This window comes from Rana temporaria, chromosome 10 (assembly GCF_905171775.1).
Source record: "Rana temporaria chromosome 10, aRanTem1.1, whole genome shotgun sequence".
NCBI lineage: Eukaryota > Metazoa > Chordata > Amphibia > Anura > Ranidae > Rana > Rana temporaria.
The window spans coordinates 88,488,522-88,509,669 of record NC_053498.1 but is presented as its reverse complement, the minus strand read 5'-3'; the positions used below and the strand labels follow the sequence as shown (position 1 = coordinate 88,509,669).

The 21,148-nt window shown below is 40.8% G+C and overlaps 1 protein-coding gene and 1 long non-coding RNA gene across 2 annotated transcripts in view; one reads left to right on the top strand and one right to left on the bottom strand.

Annotated features, from left to right (window-relative positions):
• Window positions 1-21,148, top strand: part of PRKCG (protein kinase C gamma) — a 462,939-nt gene that overhangs the window by 15,849 nt on the left and 425,942 nt on the right. The window lies entirely within an intron of this gene.
• Window positions 20,328-21,090, bottom strand: LOC120915292. Its single transcript, XR_005743865.1, has 3 exons — window positions 21,032-21,090; window positions 20,831-20,927; window positions 20,328-20,716 (listed from the first exon to the last, which is right to left on the bottom strand). It is a non-coding gene; the product is annotated as an uncharacterized LOC120915292 (long non-coding RNA).

Sequence of the window (21,148 nt, the reverse complement as noted above, 5' to 3'; positions counted from 1 at the left end):
TATATACTGAATACATTCCTTAGCTGTTTAAAGGATTGGCTTGGCGCTTCTCTCCTCCTTTTGCTTTCCCTTTGTTCACAGTGATCAGGTTCCCCAGTCCACACCTGAAGCAGCCTCGCTCCCTTTACAGCCGTCATTTAGAGTTTTTTTAGAGACAAATTTCTAGGGGTTCATCCCCCAGAACTTTCAATTCACTCGCCATTCACATGGTTGCACCTTCATGTATCAGCATGCAGATGAATGCCTTTTCATTCAAATTTTAAACTTCAATCTTTTTCATAAGATGGTTTAGCGTTGAACATTATACCAATATTGTGTATGTGTTTCCTCCTAATGTCATTACATCTGTAATTTTAGCCTTTGCAAGATATCCCATTGTGGTGGCACAGCTGTCATCTTGGAAGGTCACGACATTGCCTTGTTCAGTGACCTTCTTCACTGACAAAAGTTTTGTTTCAAGAGCAGGGGCATAAAGGACATTTTTTCACAGGTATCTTTCTGGTGACACTCTGGGATATAAGACAGTAAAGAAAACAATCTCCTTCTCCCGATTCCATTAGCTGTGGCGATTTTTCCTGTTTTTCTCTATTGTTATGACTCGTAGCTCCTGAATCAACGCATCATCACTGCAAAAATGAGGTGCAATTTTGGGGTTAAAAAACATATTCAATATCTGAATTAAAATCAGTTTCTTCCTTCACACACTTTTGGCTTTTTCTAGTTTAGTTTGTTTTTGCATTCTATCTTTCCAGATTCTGCAATCTGATTTTAAATGATGTTGCTTTTTGCACACCAAATTTTCATGTGTTTGTTGCATGTTACCGTTTTCATTCCCATTTGTCATCTTTAAAGCAGACTCTGCAGCAGAAGCATTGTTATTATTATTGCTTTCTGTTCTACACTTATATTCATCCACAAGCTTTACCTTAACATATTCCAATGTCAAGTGTTGTGACAATCATTTCATAGATTTCTGGTAAGCCACTGAGGAATAGTGGTGCAACATGAAAATCGTATTTCTTCTCTTATACCTCTTAGGCATGCAACCATTTCCAAGGTGTGTCTTATGTAATCCTGCCTATCCTGGCCTTTCATCAGCTTGGTTTGGTGTAGCTTTCTAATCAAATACACTTTATTGCTGAGATTTGCTCTTTCATGCACCTTTTGTAATCCTTCCCACATTTCTTTAGCAGTTTCACACTTGCATATATGTATAATTTTATAAAACTTCAATGCTATAAGAGATTGTGGTCTGAGCTTTATGGCCTTTCTTTATTCACTCATCTGAAAGGTGTTCTGGCTTGACTTCATTTATACATTTCCACATACCCTCTCTTATTAGCAGAATTTCCATCTTGCATTTTCAAGACTGGTAGTTCTGGTTTGTAAGATTTGCAAATGAAAGCTTTGTGGCAGCTGTGTTACTGGCCATTTTGTTTTATTCCTTTGCAGTCTTTTTTCTGTTTCTGTATCTGCACTTATCTTTTGTAGCAGGCTAAGACTGGGTGTCTGGGTTCTCAGCTTTCCTCTGGGTTGGTTTCTGGGCTATGCCTAAGCCCATAACCTGTTGGAAATTCTGTATATAGCCCTACAGAACAGACAGTGCACAGTCCACATGAGCTTTGCTGCCTAACTGCAAACAGGAAACAGGAACTTTATTACACAGAGAAAAGATAGAGTTCACCATAGAGCAGCTACAAACTTATAAACACGGCCATCTACTGGTTGATGTAGTGGTTGTACAAAATACATGAACAATGTATTCCGACACTAACAAGTTGCAATCAAACTCCAGATAATACTTTATAGTCAGTTACAGCAAACGGTTTTCATCGTTTTTGGTTAAACGTTTTACATGCATAAATAAAATCTGATAATTGTATGCACCTCTGCTAGTGTTAAATGGTTTTTCTCATCTCTGTAACTTATACATTCTGATGGACAGCTTGTTCTTTTGAAAAACAACAAACTTACTGGCTGGATCACCAGATGGAAAAATAGAAGACAGGAAGCCTAAAGAAAAGAAAATGAATGCAGCCACCACATCTAAGAATTGGTAAGCTGCAATATAATAAATGTTTGCTTTTGGGTTTATACCACTTCACCCCAGGAAGGTTTTACCCCCTAAATGACAGGCATTTTTTTGCAAAACTGCACTGCGTTACTTTAACTGACAATTGCACGGTAATGCGATGCTATACTCAAATCAAATTGATGTCCTTTTTCCCCACAAATAGAGCTTTCTTTTGGTGGTATTTTATCACCTCTGGTTTTAATTTTTTGCGCTTTCAAAAAAAAAAAAGCGTAAATGTTGAAAAAAAAAACCCCAATATATTTACTTTCTGCTATAAAACATATCCAATAAACAAATCTAATATCTTCAACAATTTAGGCCAATATGTACCCTGCTACAAATTTTTGGTTTGCGCAAATGTTATAGCATTTGCAAACTATGGGATATTTGTGACATTTTTATCATTTGTTTTTACTAGTAAAAATCAGTGATCAGTGATTTTTTAGCAGGACTGACATTGAGACGGACAAATCAGACACCTAACTGACATCTTTGACATTTTTTTGGGGACCAGTGACACTAATGCAGTGATCAGTGCTAAAAATATGCACCGTTTCTGTACTAATGACACTGGCAGGGAAGGAGTTAACATCGGGGCGATCAAAGGGTTAAGTGTGTCCCTAGGAGGTACTTCCTAACTGTGTGGGGGGATGGACTGACTGTAGGAACACAGAGATCCGTGTTCCTGCTTAGCAGGAACAGAAGATTTGTGTCCCTCCCTGACAGGACGGCTATCTGCCTTGTTTACATAGGCAGATCGCCATTCTGCCTCTCTGGGGAACGATTGCGGGTGGCTGGCGGACATCGGGTTTGCCGGTACCTGCTGATTGGCTCCCCCTCTGTCCAAAGAACGTACGGGTATGTGATTTCGCGCAATAGAGCCGCCCTGCCGCAGTATATATGCGGTAGGCAGTCCTTAAGTGGTTAATATCAGCTGGGACGTGGCCTTTAAATGGTTAAAACAATTCTAAATTGTAATACTACTGCTACTACTAATATTATTGATGGTAATACTAATAACAACAACAACTGAAGTTTTATTGCAAATTAAAAACTGTTCTTTAGCCTGTCCCCACACATATGGTTCACTACAAATGGTAAAATGTAAATAGTTGATTAAACAACATTTTTTTTTACTATTACTGAATATCAGTAGAGCCATAGTGGGTGACACAGCTTTATACTCCACAGCTGTAGGATACAACTTCCATACTACTGAGAATTAGAACAAGAGTGCAGGACACAGCTTTATTAGTTAATCACCATAATAAACTTTAGTCACTACAACATAATGAGGTTTCCTTTTTGCCTCCTGCTAGTATGAACTTTGGACAACAATGCAGAATCTGCAGAGTGCTGTTTCTATTATATTTAAAGCGGGAGTTCACCGAATTTTTTTTTATCATTAGATTGGGCCTAATTACGGGAAGCAGAATCGGGTGTTTTGGTTAAAATCAATGCAGTGCTTACCTTTTTTGAGATAGACGTTCTCCCGCCGCTTCTGGGTATGGTCTTCGGGACTGGGCATTCCTATTTGATTGACAGCCTTCCGACGGTCGCATACAGCGCGTCACGAGTTGCCGAACGTCGGTGCGGCGCTATACGGCGCCTGCGCACCAACGTTCGGCTACTTTCGGAAACTGGTGACGCGCTGTATGCGACGGTCGGAAGGCTGTCAATCAAGTAGGAACGCCCAGTCCCGCAGCCCATACCCGGAAGCGGCGGGAGAACATCTATCTCAAAAAAGGTAAATACTGCATTGATTTTAACCAAAACACCCGATTCTGCTTCCCGTAATTAGGCCCAATCTAAGGTTAAAAATTGAGTTTTTGGGTGAACCTCCGCTTTAACAAGTAACACAGACATGATGGCGACACTTGGGTTCCATTTAGATTTGTTTGCTTTTCTGCACTAAAATGTATGAAAAATGTATTTCAAGTAGCAAAGTTATTCCTTACTATGTGGCTAGAACAGATCATATCTACGTTATATTCTGAAGTTTACCTATTTACAAAAATGGGACATGTAGTGCTTTGTTTTGTGTGGTTACATGCACTATACTGGCTCACTGAAACTAATGATAATTGTACAAAGCACACATATCACGCATTTTCAACACATTTGCATCATGAGCAACCTCCATTTTGAACACAATTTTGTATTTAAAAACACAAATTGGTTGATTTACTAAAACTGGAGTGTGCAAAATCTGGTGCATCTCTGCATACAAACCAATCAGCTTCCAGTTGTTTTTTTTTTTTTTTTCCAAAGCCTAATTGAAGCTTTTTTGCACTTTCCAGATTTAGTAAATTTCCCCCAAAGGGGGAGACTTACTAAAACTGAAGCGACCAGAATAGGGATGAGCCCGATGTTCGAGTCGATCATAAGTTCGTCTCGAACATCGGGTGTTCACCTGTTTGCCGAATAGCGAACAATTTGGGGTGTTCACGACAATCTTGAAAACATCCTTTAAAAGTCTATGGGAGAAATCAAAAGTGCTAATTTTAAAGGTTAATATGCAAGTTATTGTCATAAAAAGTGTTTGGGGACCTGGGTCCTGCCCCAGGGGACATGTTTTTTCGGGAGCAGTGATTTTAATAATGCTTAAAGTGAAACAATAAAAGTGAAATATTCCTTTAAATCTGTACAGCTGTACTGTGTATAGAACCTGTATAAAGGAAAAAATTACATTTAAATTCCCAGCAATACAATACGATTGCCGGCAATACAAAAAGGTAAAAAATAAAAAAACAGTGCCCTCCCCCAATGCATACCAGGCCCTTCAAGTCCGATATGGATTATAATGGGAACCCCACATGCATTTTTTTTAAATGGCGTGGGGTCCCCACAGAATCAATACCAGGCCCTTATCCGAGCATACAGCCAGGTAGGTCAGTAAAGGGTGGGGGCAAGCGAGAGCCCCCCTCCTGAACCATACTAGGCCACATGCTTGATTGTACATTGTGGTCAATTGGCTGGCCAAACAAATGATCAAACCCCCAGATAATTTGGGTGTTCATCAAAGGGGTGAACAGCCAGTCTTCGGCCCGAACTCATGCTCGGGCCGAACCGTTCGCCCAACTTAATTTGCAGAGCGCCGCCTTGAATTTTTCTTAGTGAATGCAAGCTGTTCTCAAATTGGACCAACCTGCTTTTCCACCTTGTCTAATCAGAGAACATCTTGCATTGATTGAAAAAAAAAAAAAAAAAAATCCTGTGAATGGTAACCATGCCGAGTAGAAAAATGTGTGGTTACTATGCAGCAGGTCAGCTGCTTAGCTAGGATACGCTAAGACAGTGGGGATCAATGTAGTAATGGAGGCTACCACAGGTGATTTTCATCTTCTACAGGAATCCTACAGCTATGGCATATGTAGTGTACTTACAGTGGTCCAAGCTAGACCAATGTAACTATGCAAACAAATCATACCTGGAAGTTTGAATGCAGCTAGGAATCTAAAAATATATCATTGCATCTGATTTTCTATTTTTTTAACACCTGAATTTGACTTATGTTAGATTCCTGCAGCCCTTATATGGCAGAGTTTAGTTTGGAGAAATTAGAAGCAATAAACAGAGCCAATCAGTTGCACTGTGGTGCAAGGAATGTGCTACTAGGACTAGGTGGAGAAAGCACAGCAACAGAAAGATGAACTCATCAGTGTGCTGCTTCTCCTTTCACTATTCAGTTGCAGGCTGTGGCAGACCTGGGTAAATCTCAGACTGGATGGATAAAAATGCAATTTTTTTTTCTTTGACAGGTAAAAATCTTCCTTATTTTGTTTATGCAGCTGTTTGCCTGGTGTTCAGCTTTCATGTTTCTATGGGCCACTTCTCTATTTGGACTCTAGTCTTCATAAATCAGCTACCTTTCCTCCTTTCTTTGTTCTCCCAGCCAAGTTCACTATCTTTCCTTTAGGTTCTCCTTGTCACATGTTGTTATTTTCTGTTTCCATAATGATATCCGTATTAAGCACTGCTAGTAAATGTCATGATACACATGGAAATTTGCTTATAGGATTTATATCATCTCTTGCCTTCTGCAGTTTATCAGACATTACAATTACTAGAAAGGCATTTTTATATTTCTCTGTTGAAGTTCAAAGATTCCAAAATGTACTGTGACTAATCCGAGACCGAGGTGATTAGATCGAGTCATACAGGGCTATGGTGAGGAGAGTTAGCTATTTATTTTGTATTACTTACATAAGGCGGAGCATAATGTTTAGGATAGCATTGGGTGGCAGATAATGGCTGTACAGCCTGGATCTTATAGTAGATGGCACTATATAAAGTTTCCAGTATATAAAGTGTGTATTAACTACTTGTCATTCTACGGCGGCAGGTTGGCTCTCCTGCGCGAGAGCCCATCATACTAAGTCGGCTCTCTCACTGATCTTCTGTATGAACAGAAGATCTGTGATTTCCCCTAGTGAGGCCACCCCCCCCCCCCACAGTAAGAACACACCCAGGGACATACTTAACCCCTTCCCCGCCCCCTAGTGTTAACCCCTTCACTGCCAGTGGCATTTTTATAGTAATCCAATGCATTTTTATAGCACTGATCGCTATAAAAATGCCAAAGGTCCCAAAAATGTGTCAGAATTGTCCGCCATAATGTCGCAGTACCGAAAAAAAAACGCTGATCGCCGCCATTACTAGTAAAAAAAAATATTAATAAAAATGCCATAAAAATACCCCCTATTTTGTAAACGCTATAACTTTTGCGCAAACCAATCAATAAATGCTTATTGCGATTTTTTTTTATGAAAAATATGTAGAATAATACGTATCGGCCTAAACTGATGAAAAAAAGTGTTTATATATTTTTGGGGGATCTTTATTATAGCAAAAAGTAAAAAAATATTCCTTTTTTTCAAAATTGTCGCTCTATTTTTGTTTATAGCGCAAAAACTAAGAACCGCAGAGGTGATCAAATACCACCAAAAGAAAGTTCTATTTGTGGGAAAAAAAGGACGCCAATTTTGTTTGGGAGCCACGTCGCACGACCGCGCAACTGTCAGTTAAAGCGACGCAGTGCCGAATCGCAAAAAGTACTCTGGTCTTTGACCAGCAATATGGTCCGGGGGTTAAGTGGTTAAATAACAAGACTGATTAAATAACTCACCTCTATTTATATGTATTACAAATGTAATGCTTGTCCCCTTCAATATATTTCCCATTTGCACAAATACATTGCTGCAGTCTTGTTTTCCACTGGTCGAAGTCATGGAGAAAATTTATTTCTGTTAGCTGTTTCAACACATCTGCCATTTTCTTCTTTACAGCATCAACGGACTCAAAACGTGTCCCTTTTAAACACAGATTTACCTTTTGGGAAAAGATAAAAGTGGTGCTAAATAGGGTGAATATGTAGAATGTTTAAGTGTAGTAATGTGCTTGTCGGTCAAAAACTGCTTCACAGAAAGTGCTGCGTGAGCAGGCGCATTGTCCTGGTGAGGAATGAAAACATTTTCCCACAGTTGCGGCCGTTGTTTTCTTACTCTTTCTCTCAGCTTGATCAAAACTTCCTTATAATAATGCTGGTTAACCGTTGTGCCTTCTGGAACCAATTCTTTCAAAATTACACCCTTAATATCGAGTAAGCATTTGAAAACATTCTGTTGGCGTTTTGTGCAATTTTACTAAAAATGTCAAATTGACACGTTTTTCAAGTTTTAAAATTAGCATGTTTTCCGGAACACTACAGAGAACACAACCAAACTAAATGGCGACTCGCAATCAACTGAATGTCATAGTGTTGCTGCTTGTCATGCAGGTCCAAACAAGTTCAAGGTCACCATGCATGGTTCTGACTGCTTTGTTTACTAGGTGGGATCACAGTCTTGTTATTTTATAGACATACCTTGTATATTGGAAATGGAAGTGAGAGCTTGAGGTATGTAAAAAAGAACTCTGTCAGATCTAACTCAAAACTAGATAATGATTACAATTAAGAAATATTGGAAAAAAAAAACAGTTATGCATTTTTGTGTTACTTTATCTTGTGAAATAACAGCTAATATGCCGTACAGGTCTAGACAAGTACAGTATCTTCACGTAAATTGTGTCAGTCCACCTCCACCAAATGTGCTGATTAATGGATAATCTTGCACACAAGCAAATAGATATTTCTGCTGCATTACAATGTCTGGGCTTCTTCATTTTGGGTTAAATCTATTTAGTGATGGATATGCTGAGGAGATTGGGTAGCCACACAGAGGCTAGAACTTTTAAAATTCATTCATCTTAATATAGCCCCTTTGTCTTACACAGGGACTACTGTATACATTTAGCATTGCTGGCTGGTAAGTAACCCAGCTGATTTGTAGTTTATTTGACCATCTGGGATTTCCCCTAAATCCTGTGTAGCTGTTGTACCTCTCTTTTGCCAGTCAGTGTCATTAGTATAATGAGCTGCTGTAAAACAGGCTTATGAATATTTATACTACTCTTAGCCAACCAGTAGGTGTTTCATGGTCACTGGTGCATGCTGGGAGAATGTATAAATATCTGGAGAGGCCAGGTAATTGCTCTCTGTGGTTAAGGCTCTTAAACTTGGGAGCCTGTCTGAGGACACTGAAGGACCTGAGAGGAAGTGTGAAGCCCCATACACACTATCAGTTTTCCTGCTGGTTTTCTCTTCAGGTTTACCAAAACCATGTAGTACAAGGACCTGTCTGATTGCATTCAAATTGAAACGCTTAAGGTTTGACCTCATATTAGATGGTTTTGGTAAACCTGAAGAGAAAAACCTGCAGGAAAACTGATAGTGTGTATGGGGCTTTAGAAATTACCCTGCCAAAGGAGGAAGCTGTGGAGAACCTGGGAAAGCACTAAGATGGACTCACCCAGTCTATTCCTGCATATAGGCAAGCAATCCCCCTTCTTTTGAGTTTTTCGAGCCACCCCAACAGGGGAAAAGGAGAACAGACTCTCTAGGGCTCCAGCCTATTTAACATTAACCAAGCCACCATCTGGGCACACCTCCTTAGGGATTGGCTAGGCCCTACTAAACATTCAGGCCAGGAATGCCTTAAGTTACAGAAGTGTCTTCCAGAGGTAGGGGGAGGTAATCAAACTCTCAGCCTGTGAAACCCCAAACAGATTGTACTAAACTAATATTGCTTCTGTGCCTACAGCAGAAGCTAATGCTAGATTTACAGCCTAGCTATGAGTTGCTATATTTAGACAGCAGTAGCCTTGGATGTGCTAGAAGATTTAGATGAGCTTGAAAAATTATAGCCGAGCTCCAACTAGCACTTTTTAGGCATTTAAAACAGAGGCCTAGATTCACGTACGGCCGATCTACGTTGCACGGGCGTAGCGTACCGTATTTACGCTACGCCGCCGCAACCTAGAGAGGCAAGTGCTGTATTCACAAAGCACTTGCCTCCTAAGTTACGGCGGCGTAGCTTAAATGGGCCGGCGTAAGCGCGCGTAAATCAAAGTAGGCTGTAGGGGGCGTGTTGTATTTAAATGAGGCTTGACCCCATGTAGATGCATGGCCGAACGGCGCGCGCATGCTCAGTATCACGTCGTATTTACGCCCAAAGATACGTCGGCTCAATGCCTGTGACGTGAACGTAATTTACGCACAGCCCTATTCGCGTACGACTTACGCAAACGACGTAAAAAGATACGCTTGTTCCGACGTCCATACTTTGCATGGGATGCGCCACCTAGAGACCAGCTTTATCTTTACGCCGGCATATCTCTAACAAACGGCGTAACTAATTGCGACGGGTGCATGTACGTTCGTGAATCGGCGTATCTAGTCATTTGCATATTCTACGCTGAACTCAACGGAAGCGCCACCTAGCGGCCAGCGTAAATATGCACCCTAAGATACGATGGCGTAGGAGACTTACGCCGCTCGTATCTTAGCCTAATTTAAGCGTATCTGGTTTCCAGAATACGCTTAAATTTACGACGGCGCAGATTCGGACTTACGACGGCGTATCTACTGATAAGCCGGCATAAGTCTCTGAGAATCTGGCCCAAAGTGTTTTCCTCCATCTGGGTTAAAGTTTTTACATGAATGAATAAATGCTGATCACCATAAACACCCTGTTAGTGTTAAGTGGTTTGTTTTAGCCCTCTAACTGCCACTTTTGTTGGACAGTTTGTTCAGTTAAAGGAAGTTGAAAAATACCAGACTTCCTGGCCAGATCACTAGGTGAAAAAAATAAAAAATAAAAAATAAAATAAAAAAAGACTAAAATAAAATGAAAACGAATGCAGCCATTGCATCTAAGAATTGGTAAGCTGCAACATATTATATCTTTGTTTTGGGGTTTAATAGTACTTTAACTGCTTCTCCACCACCGGCTGTCATATGACGGCCGGATGGTGAAGCTCTCGTTCTGCGCAGGGGTCATATGATATCCTCGCCTTCCGGAAACCACTAGGGGGCCACTCCCGCTGCGTCACTGGGAACCCGATGCGCATGCCCGGCCACCGCGATGTCGGCCAGGCACCCGCGATTGCCCAGTAACAGAGCAGGACGTGGATCTGTGTGTGTAAACAGATCCATGTCCTGTCAGGTGAGAGGAGACCGATGGTGTGTTCCTTGAACAGAGGAACACCGATCGGTCTCCTCCCCTTGTGAGTCCCCTCCCCCTACAGTTAGAATCACTCCCTAGGGAACATATTTAACCCCTTGATCGCGCCTAGTGTTAACCCCTTCCCTGCCAGTCACATTTATACAGTAATCAATGCACTTTTATATCACGGATCGCTGTATAAATGTAAATGGTGCCAAAATAGTGTCAAAAGTGTCCGATATGTCCACCGCAATATCGCAGTCATGATAAAAATCGCAATTCGCCGCCGTTACTAGTAAAAAAAAAACTATAAATCTATCCCCTATTTTGTAGACGCTATAACTTTGGCGCAAACCAATTAATATACACTTATTGCGATTTTTTTTTTTTTAACAAAAATATGTAGAAGAATACATATCGGCATAAACTGAGGAAAAATGTGTTTAAAAAAAAAAATATTGGATATTTATTATAGCAAAAAGTTAAATATATATATATTTTTCTTTTCAAACTTGTCACTCTTTTGTTTATAGCGCAATAAATAAAAACCGCAGAGGTGATCAAAGGCCACCAAAAGAAAGCTCTATTTGTGGGGGGGAAAATGACAAACATTTCATTTGGGTACAACGTTGCATGACCGCACAATTGTCATTCAAACATGTGACAGCGCTGAAAGCTAAAAAAATGGCTTGGGCAGGAAGGGGGTGAAAGTGCCCAGTATTGAGGTGGTTAAAGAACACATTTAGAGCTGTTTGCTATCAAGACATGTAAAGATCCTCAAGACAAGCATGCATGAATATTGTTTAACCACTTCCCGACGGCCGTACGACTATATACGGCCGCCGGGTGGCTCTACTTCTCTGGGAGGCCGTGTTTTTACGGCCGCCCCTTTTCGCGTTCCCCGCACGCGCTCCCGAGCGCGCAGCGGGGAACTGCTGTGCTGGCCGTGTCCCTTGGACACAGCCAGTCACAGATCGCCGTGAACGGCCAATCGGAGCGGCCGTTTCCTAGGCGATCTGTGCGGCCAATGAGAGATGATCTCATATGTTTACATATGAGATCATCTCTCATTCCCGGCTCTCGCAGACAGCGGTGCTGTCAGGGGAGAGAGGAGACGGATCTGTGTCTCTTGTACATAGAGACACAGATCGGTCACCCCCCCAGTCACCCCCCCTCCCCCACAGTTAGAACACTAATTAGGATACACATTTAACCCCTTCCTCACCCCCTAGTGTTAACCCCTTCCCTGCCAGTCACATTTATACAGTAATTAGTGCATATTTATAGCACTGATTGCAGTATAAATGTGAATGGCGCCAAAAATGTGTCAAAAGTGTCCGATGTGTCCGCCATAACGTCGCAGTCCCAATAAAAATCGCAGATCGCCGCCATTTCTAGTAAAAAAAAATTTTTATACAGTAATTAGTGCATATTTATAGCACTGATTGCAGTATAAATGTGAATGGCGCCAAAAATGTGTCAAAAGTGTCCGATGTGTCCGCCATAACGTTGCAGTCCCAATAAAAATCGCAGATCGCCGCCATTTCTAGTAAAAAAAAAAATTATACAGTAATTAGTGCATATTTATAGCACTGATTGCAGTATAAATGTGAATGGCGCCAAAAACGTGTCAAAAGTGTCCGATGTGTCCGCCATAACGTCGCAGTCCCAATAAAAATCGCAGATCGCCGCCATTTCTAGTAAAAAAAAAAAAATAATAATAATAATTCTGTCCCTTATTTTGTAGGCGCTATAACTTTTGCGCAAACCAGTCGCTTATTGCGATTTTTTTTTTTTTTTTTTTTACTAAAAATATGTAGAATACGTATCGGCCTAGACTGAGGATAAAAAAAAACGTAAAAAAAAAAAATTGAGCTATTTATTATAGCAACAAGTAAAAATATTTTTTTTTTTTTCAAAATTGTCGCTCTATTTTTGTTTATAGCGCAAAAAATAAAAACCGCAGAGGTGATCAAATACCACCAAAAGAAAGCTCTATTTGTGGGGAAAAAAGGACGTTAATTTTGTTTTCGAGCCACGTCGCACGACCGCGCAATTGTCAGTTAAAGCGACGCAGTGCCGAATCGCAAAAAGTCCTCTGGTCAGGAAGGGGTTTAAGTGCCCAGTAAGGAAGTGGATAATCCACAAATGTATCAGATGTATGATAAACATTTTCCTGAAATTCAGTCCAAAGTGTAAATACTATTGTACAGTTTTGTTAGAAAGCTGACAAGTCTCTTGTTCACAATTATATCAACATGACAGAACAGTTCTTGTGATCATATCAATAAGGAAATAAGATAAAACAAGAGTACAAACCCAGTTAATAATGTGTATTTATAAATTTCCTGACAGCATGTAGAGAAGTCGAGGAAGGATCTCTCTAGGGGGGAGGCTTGACAGCAGAGCAGAGAGCGGAAAAGAAACCATGACAGTTGTTCTGCATTTCCAATCTGCTGCTATTCCGCACCTCTCCCATGGAAATTCCGAGGACTTCAGTTTGCTCTGTAGAATGCCGTATATCAAAGACTATTGATTCTGCCTTTATGATAAAAGTAAAAGCTTTGTTCCTGGATACCAAAAATTTAACAAATTATCAGAGCAGCTGGCACCAGACACTGACCAGAGTGGAGAGGTGTTTTTCTAAAGGGTGGGTGCCCTTAGTATTGAAGAAATAATAGAAAATGCATTAAGGAAGGAGGGGATATAGAATTGGTTTTGAAAAGGCATTGCCTCCTACTGTCGGTAAGTAAATAATGCCATAAGGCCCGTACACACGATCCAATTTTATGGCCATAATTGTCTGATGGACGTGTTGTGTCGGATAATACGACCGTGTGTATGCTCCATCACACAATTGTTGGCTGAATTAATGACAACAAATGTTGGCTCTTCATGCTCACCAACTGTCTGGCAATAAATCTGTTAAGTCGGTTTATCTGATCGTGTGTACACAAGTCCGTCCAACTAAAATCCAAAGTACAAACACGCATGCTCAGAACCAATGCTAAACATCAGACAACAATAGCAGAAGTTGCCCAAAGGGTGGCGGTAGAGAGCTGAAAAACCACATGATTTTGTGAATGTTGGCTGAAAATTTTGGGCCATGTCATGTGTATGCAGAACAAGTTCAAGGCCAACGCCCTTTGGACCAATCCACGGAAAAGTCCACTGGAAGTCCGATCGCGTGTATGAGGCTTAACAGTTGCGTTTAGAAATTCTGAAATTTTTATAAATGATAAAAAAAAATCAGTACCTTATAGAACAGCATATTTCAAAGATTGGGTATGGCCCCTTTCACACACGGGGGGGGGTCAGTAATGATCCGCCCTGTGAACCTCCACTTGCTCAGTGGGGATCGCTCCGTGGATCCCCGCTTGACCCGGCGGATGACAGGGCGGTCCCTGCACACTGTAAAGGGACCACCCTGTCTTTTCTCCGCTCTCCCCCATGGGGGGAATCGGATGAACACGGACCGTCTGTCAATGTTCACCCGATCCGATCGATGGATGGAAAAGTAGGTTTTTCCTCCGTCACACTTTGGCAGATCGGAGCGGGTCGGATGTCAGCGGGCATGTCACCGCTGACATCCGTGGCTCCATAGAGGAGCACAGAGCGCCCGTTTCTGGTCCGCCAAAAAAACTGGCAGGCGGACCTGGACGGGCCGCTCATGTGAAAGAGCCCTTACAGTTGTCTTTGTTAAACCAAAACATCCAGCAATTGTGACTCATAAATTGTATTAATATATGCAGATTTAACAGATGTGCATGTGTATGTTTAGGAGAAAGAAAAATGCAATTTACTTTTATGCCCTGTACACACGATCGGGTCGTCTGATGAAAACGGACCGATGGATTTTTCCATGAGATATCCGATGAAGCTGACTTTCATCAGTCTTGCCTACACACCATCGGTTAAAAATTTGATCGTGTCCAACGCTGCGACGTAAAACACGACGCGCTGAGAAAAATGAAGTTCAATGCTTCCGAGCATGCGTCGACTTGATTCTGAGCATGCATGGATTTTTGACCGATGGATTTCCCCACAGACAATCGTTTTTTTCTATCGTTTTTTTAACCATAAGAGAATTTAAAAAAAAGGTTCTATTTTTTTCACCGATGGGAGAAAAAATGATGGGGCCCACACACGATTGGTTCGTCCGATGAAAACGATCTATCGGTCCGTTTTCATCAGACGAACCGATCGTGTGTACAAGGCATAAGTGTTATTTCACTCATCAGTAGACAGGTGCAAGCATTCTGCTCTGCTGTCATGACCACTGGTTTCCACCTAGTGGCCTTGTTTCAGGATGAAAAAAATGTGCAGCTCCAGCAATAGATAAAAAAAGTCCAGAAGTAGAATGTGAAAGTCAGTACATACCCCAACTGTGCCATATCAGTGCCGTAGTTTAGAGACAGGAAGAAAACAGGCATCTTTAGATGTAAGCTTTAGAAAAGTTACAGCTCAGTCAAGGTTTACCCCAGCATTTAACAAAATGGGACGGAAGGGAACCAAAGAAATTGTGGTACCAGCAAATACCCACCGGTATTGTTCCACACACTTATATTAACCACTTAAAGACCTTAGGTGTTTTTCAGATTTGGTGTTTTCAAGACTAAAATAGTTTTTTCTGCTAGAAAATTACTTAAAACCCCCAAACATACATACATATATATATATATATATTTTTTTTTAACACCCTAGAGAATAAAATGGCGGTCATCGCAATACTTTTTGTCACACCGTATTTGCGCAGCGGTCTTACAAGCGCACTTTTTTTTGGAAAAAATTCACTTTTTTGAATTAAAAAATAAGACAACAAGAAATGTGGCCCAATTTTTTTATATATTGTGAAAGATAATGTTACGCCGAGTAAAATGATACCCAACATGTCACGCTTTAAAATTGCGCCCGCTCGTGGCATGGCGTCAAACTTTTACCCTTAAAAATCTCGATAGGCGACATTTAAAAAATTCTATAGGTTGCATTTTTTGAGCTACAGAGTAGATCTAGGGCTATAATTATTGCTCTCGCTCTAACGATCGCGGCGATACCTCACTTGTGTGATTTGAACACTGTTTTCATATGCGGGCGCTACTCGCGTATGCGTTCGCTTCTCCGAGCGAGCTTGTCGGGACGGGGCGCTTTAAACATTTTTTTGGGGGGTTTTCTTATTTATTTTTATTGATTTTATTATTTTTTACACTGAAATAAAAAAAAAAATGATCACTTTTATTTCTATTACAAGGAATGTAAACATCCCTTGTAATAGAAAAAAGCATGACAGGTCCTCTTAAATATGAGATCTGGGGTCAAAAAGACCTCAGATCTCATATTTGGGCTTAAATGCAAGAAAAAAAAAAAAAAAAAGGAAAATTTGTCATTTAAAAAAATGACAAAAAAATTGTCTCTTTAAGAGGCTGGGCGGGACTGACGTTTTGACGTCACTTCCGCCCAGCAGAGCTATGAGGACGGGTGGGGGCCATCTTGCCCTCACTACAGTCCTCACTCTCCAGGCGGCAGCATCCGATCTCCTCTGCCGCTACCGACGGCTACGGTAAGCGGCGGAGGGCGCGGAAAAGCGGCGGGAGGGGGGGGGGCCTCTCCCGCCACCGATAACGGCGATCTCACGGTGAATCCGCCGCGGAGACCACCGTTATCGTTTACACGGCCGCCCACAGAAAATATGGCTACCTCAGTTGTGGCAGTGGCTGCTGCCGTTACTGAGATATCCATATTTAAAAAGAGGACGTACATTTACAATACGCGGGTCTTTAAGTGGTTAATCGTGACTTAGTGACAAAAAGAGCATATAGAAAAAATGATGACTCAGTGCAAAGTGTCACATGAAAAAGTCCTCGGAACAAATTACCAGGCTGAAATTGAATTGATGAAGTAAATGATTAAACAATTTAATTTATAAAAAAAAGAAGATGAATAGTAAAATTACAGCAGTTTTACACCTAACACTAATGACGCATACACACGATAGGAAATTCCGACAAGAAAACCGTGGTTTCTTTTCTGACGGAATGTTGGCTCAAACTTGTGTTGCAAATGTTGTCTGAAATTCTGATCGTCAAGAACGCGGTGACGTAGAAAAGACGCACGACAAGCCAAGAACAATAAAGTTCAATAGGCAGTGCGGCTCTTCTGCTTGATTCAGAGCATGCGTGTTTTTGTGCATCGGAATTGCATACAGACAATGGGAATTTCCGACAAGAACTTTTACCGTCGGAAAATTTGAGAACCAGCTCAAATTTTTGCTGTCGGAAATTCTGACAGAAAAAGCCTGATGGGGGCCTACACATGGTCGGAAATTCCGATCATGTGTACGCAGCATAAGACCCCTTTCACACATGCGGACTGTTCAGATCCGCCTGTGAGGTTTTTTAGGCAGACCTGGATGGATGCTTCATACATTTCTATGGAGAGACGGATGTCAGCGGTGACATATCCGCTGACATCCGATCCAATCTGCTCCACTAAATCCAGATGGATGGAATCCCTATTTTCCATCCGTCTGGCGGATCGGATGAAAACAGACAAACAGTCCGTTTTTATCTGATCCCCCCATAGAGGAAAGCATAGATCTGACAGGTCCATTTCTGCACAGTGGGCAGAGACGGACTAGTCATCCGACGGTTAAGCGGGGATCAACGGAGCGATCCCTGCTGAGCAAGCGGATGTCTAAAAACGAATCCGCGCGTGTGAAAGGGGCCTAAGAATGAACTAAAGGTCTGAAGATAAAGACCAACCATCCTCTGGTTAGATAACGAAGAGTCAACAACACACCAAGGAGATAAGCTGTGGACTCCATTTCATTTGTCCATTTTTTTCTACATCAACGGACAGAGAAAAAACTGACACCCATGTATTTCTCTGAGCAAGTGGATGTTAGCGGATGATAATCCGTTGACATTTGCCTTTATTAGTGGGAATGCTTTAATAAGCATTCCCAGTATTGATATCCGTAAATTTATTATTTAGTGGGAATGCTTTAATAAGCATTCCTAGTATTGATATCCGTAATCTTAATTTAAATTTTATTCCGTACGTTTTTTGGCTCTGCGTAAGTTCTGCATACTTTCAGCTATTGAGACCATTCAACTTTTAAAATGTTCATCTCATTCAGCCAACGATGGGACTTCAAGTTTTTTTGTACTATTTATACTTTTTAAAATATTAAGCTTTTAGAGACTTTTTTTTTAACATTGAAGTCAATGAGAACATGCTTTTTACCCCTTAAAATCTCATGTGATGCCAAATGCTTCTTCTGCTTCATACTTTCACTTACAGACACCAAACAAACTTTAAAACGGTCACAAAATATTCAGCTATCCGAAAATGACTTTAGATTGACATCTTTTACGGTTTTTGTGAAAACGCAATTTACGTTTAGTGATTTTTTCAGAAAATGTTATCGGTTATAATGTAATCCTATGGAGGTGATTTAGAGGGTGTCATGTGATCACTAGAGTGGAGATCATTGAAAAAAAAATTATCCTTAAAAAAAGGGGAAACAAATTGCTCACGCCCACAAGATCTACTTGTCATACACAATTTATATATCAAAACGTAGGTATTTTTGTCTGGTTTCAGGCAATGTTCAGGCAGTTTTGTGATACGCATTTTATTTTTACTTCCAGGAGCTTCTAAAGGACAAGAGCGCCAAAATTCCTCCCATTGACTGTAATGTTAAAACGTCTAAAAAATTTCCCAGCAAAATGCACAAAGACACACTTTTTTAAAACACTGACATGCCCACATTTTTAAGTTTATCAACATAAATTTTATACCAATTCGCTCACAAAAGCCTTGTGTTTCAAACGGTGAAGTCGCTGTATCGATCGCATGTACGGTTGTGAATTTATTAAGGTTTGTTTGAAGGCTTTATTCATGTATTTGGTCTGTGAATTAAAAGCGTTTGTAATGGCATTTCTTTCCATAAATCTTTCCTTACCTCAGTGCAATATTCCTCCTCACTGACCTGGGGGGGGGGAGAACCTCTTGAGGGGGGAGGGGCGACCAGGAAGTCAGGATACTCTCTACTTTGCAGATAGAGAAAGGAGCTGTGTGTCCTAAAGATCGTGTAGTGGTTATGGTGAATGGCTTTGGTGCGGGCTCAGCAATTCAGCTATTCAGCATTCCCACGCGCATTTTCCTCAGGAAATGCATTTTCTAGTTAACATCTGTTTTTTGAAACAGAAGAAAGCCCTATTTTCTTCTGTTAAAATAACAGAAGCAGGCCTAAAGGGATGTCAATGGAAAAATGGTCCGTTTTTACACCCATTTTTGCATTGGTTATTAGGAGCCAGGACCCGCCAGTGTCCTGACAGCTGATGACCCATCAGCAGGCCAGGAAACCGGGGGGGATGAGTGAGCCATACCAGGCCACATGCCCTCACCATGGGGGGGGGGGGTTGGGGCAGGGGTAAATGAGTATGAGGTACATAATACCTACATTCAGTCACCCCCAAAAAAACGACCTGGAGAAAAAAAAGAGTTCCGTACCTGATGAAGGCTCCTGCTATCTGACAGCTTCGTTGTCTGATAGTTCTTAAATAACTTATAGGTGGGGCCACCCAATTAGTTCCTCAGGTAACCCCACCCCATTGTGATTTCATCGACCGGGGGCATGCTGGGTCGATGATGACAAGGGGGTAGGGTCACCTGGTTTTGTCATCGGGTGGCCCCACCCCTTAGTTATTTAAGAAATTTCAGGCAGCAGGAGTCTTCGTCAGGTGCGGAACTCTTTTCTTTTTGAGTCGGCGGTAGCGCTTGACGATGGATCTAAAACAAATTCAATAAAGGACTTGAAAAAACTGGTGGTGTGTTTTTATTTACTTTTGATACTTTTTTGGTGAATGAGTATGGGTACTACCCCATACTCTTTCACATAGGGGTGAGGCAGGATCTGGGAGCCCCCTTGTTAAAGGAAGCTTCCAGCTTCCTTTAAGCCCTCTGCCTGCTGACCCCTACAACCACCGGCCAGAGTTGTGGGGATGACCTATCAACATGGGAACAAGGCGCTTTGGGGGGAGGGAGGCAGAGCCTTTTCGGGGGGGGGGGGGGGGGGCTTTTCAAAGTTGGACTAGGTTAAGACTCTAAGGTTTTTATATAAAACATTTTTTTTTTTTTTTTTATAAAATACCTATATTCCTGCTTTAGTTTTAAAGTTTTACTACACTGCATCTGAGCACCACAAACCTAAAATTCTATTTAATTCATTTTTAACCACTTGACCTCTGGCAGGTTTTACCCCCTTCATAAGCAGGGCATTTTTTGCTATTCAACACTGTGCTACTTTAACTGGCAATTGCACGGTCATGCAGCACTGTACACAAATAACATTTATATACATTTTTTTCACATAGATAGAGCTTTCTTTTGATGGTATTTGCTCGCCATTGGGTTGTTTATTTTATATTATATAAACTAATTTTTTTTTTAAATAGTAAGGCTTATTTACTAAAGTTAAGAATCTTCACAGAAAAAAATCTGATGAACATTTACTACAGTTATTCAACCATGTCAAAAGCATCTGCAAAAAGTAAATAGGATTTTTTTTTTTTTTTTTTACATGAGAGAATGATAGAAGTGAATAGTCACACGTTTTTTTTTTTTAGTAAAGACATTCAACATCTTTAGTAAATAGGCCCACCAAAAATGTACTGACCTATGTCTTAACAAACAGTTCTGCACCAACAAAAGAGGTTTGCCCCCTTTATGCAGTAGATGATTCCCCTATCCTATAAGAGAATAGAAAATAGGAAGCAGCACAGAGACTTAGTGGTTATCAGGTGAAAGTAGCTGGTGTGTCCTCTATGGGATCCGGCACCTCATCCCTATACAATGGGTAACAAAGTAAGGAAGGGAAATGGGGGGGATTATAACGGTCCCTAACAAGTCACAACACAAGGATTAATTCAATTTAAAAGAAGACAAAATGTATTCTTTACAAATTGATATAATGCTAATATTGATCAATACATGATTTAATACACTGAATTAGATTTAATGGCAAATTCTCCCAACATGTTTCACCAAGGCATTCTTCAGGGGTATTAATAAACATTCAGTGTAGTATTACAATCTATAAAGAAATACAGAAAATTAATAATAATACATGAATTAGATTTGTACATTGCAAAGCATAATAAACACAACAAAACTGAGAGTTAAGGAATATCAGAGCATCCGCACCTACCCCAATATCCACAGAGGTCGGGTTGAACAAGACGTCCGAGGGCGGCAAACCAAGACAACAAACCCTAGTGTGGCTGCAAGGGACTATTGTATCAAAACTACAAAAAAAAAAAACAGAAGAAAAAAACTGTTACAAAGGAACAAAAAAGCTCAGTGGCTGATATTTATCCCTATATGGGGCTAACAAAGCCTCCAAACATACCATATTTAGCAGAAAAGGATCAGAGGCAGATGTAATCCAACTAAAAAAGAAGAAAAAAATAACATCTTTTAGAAAGGAAAGTGAAGATCCAATCGCCAAAATGTAATAAAGCCTAGA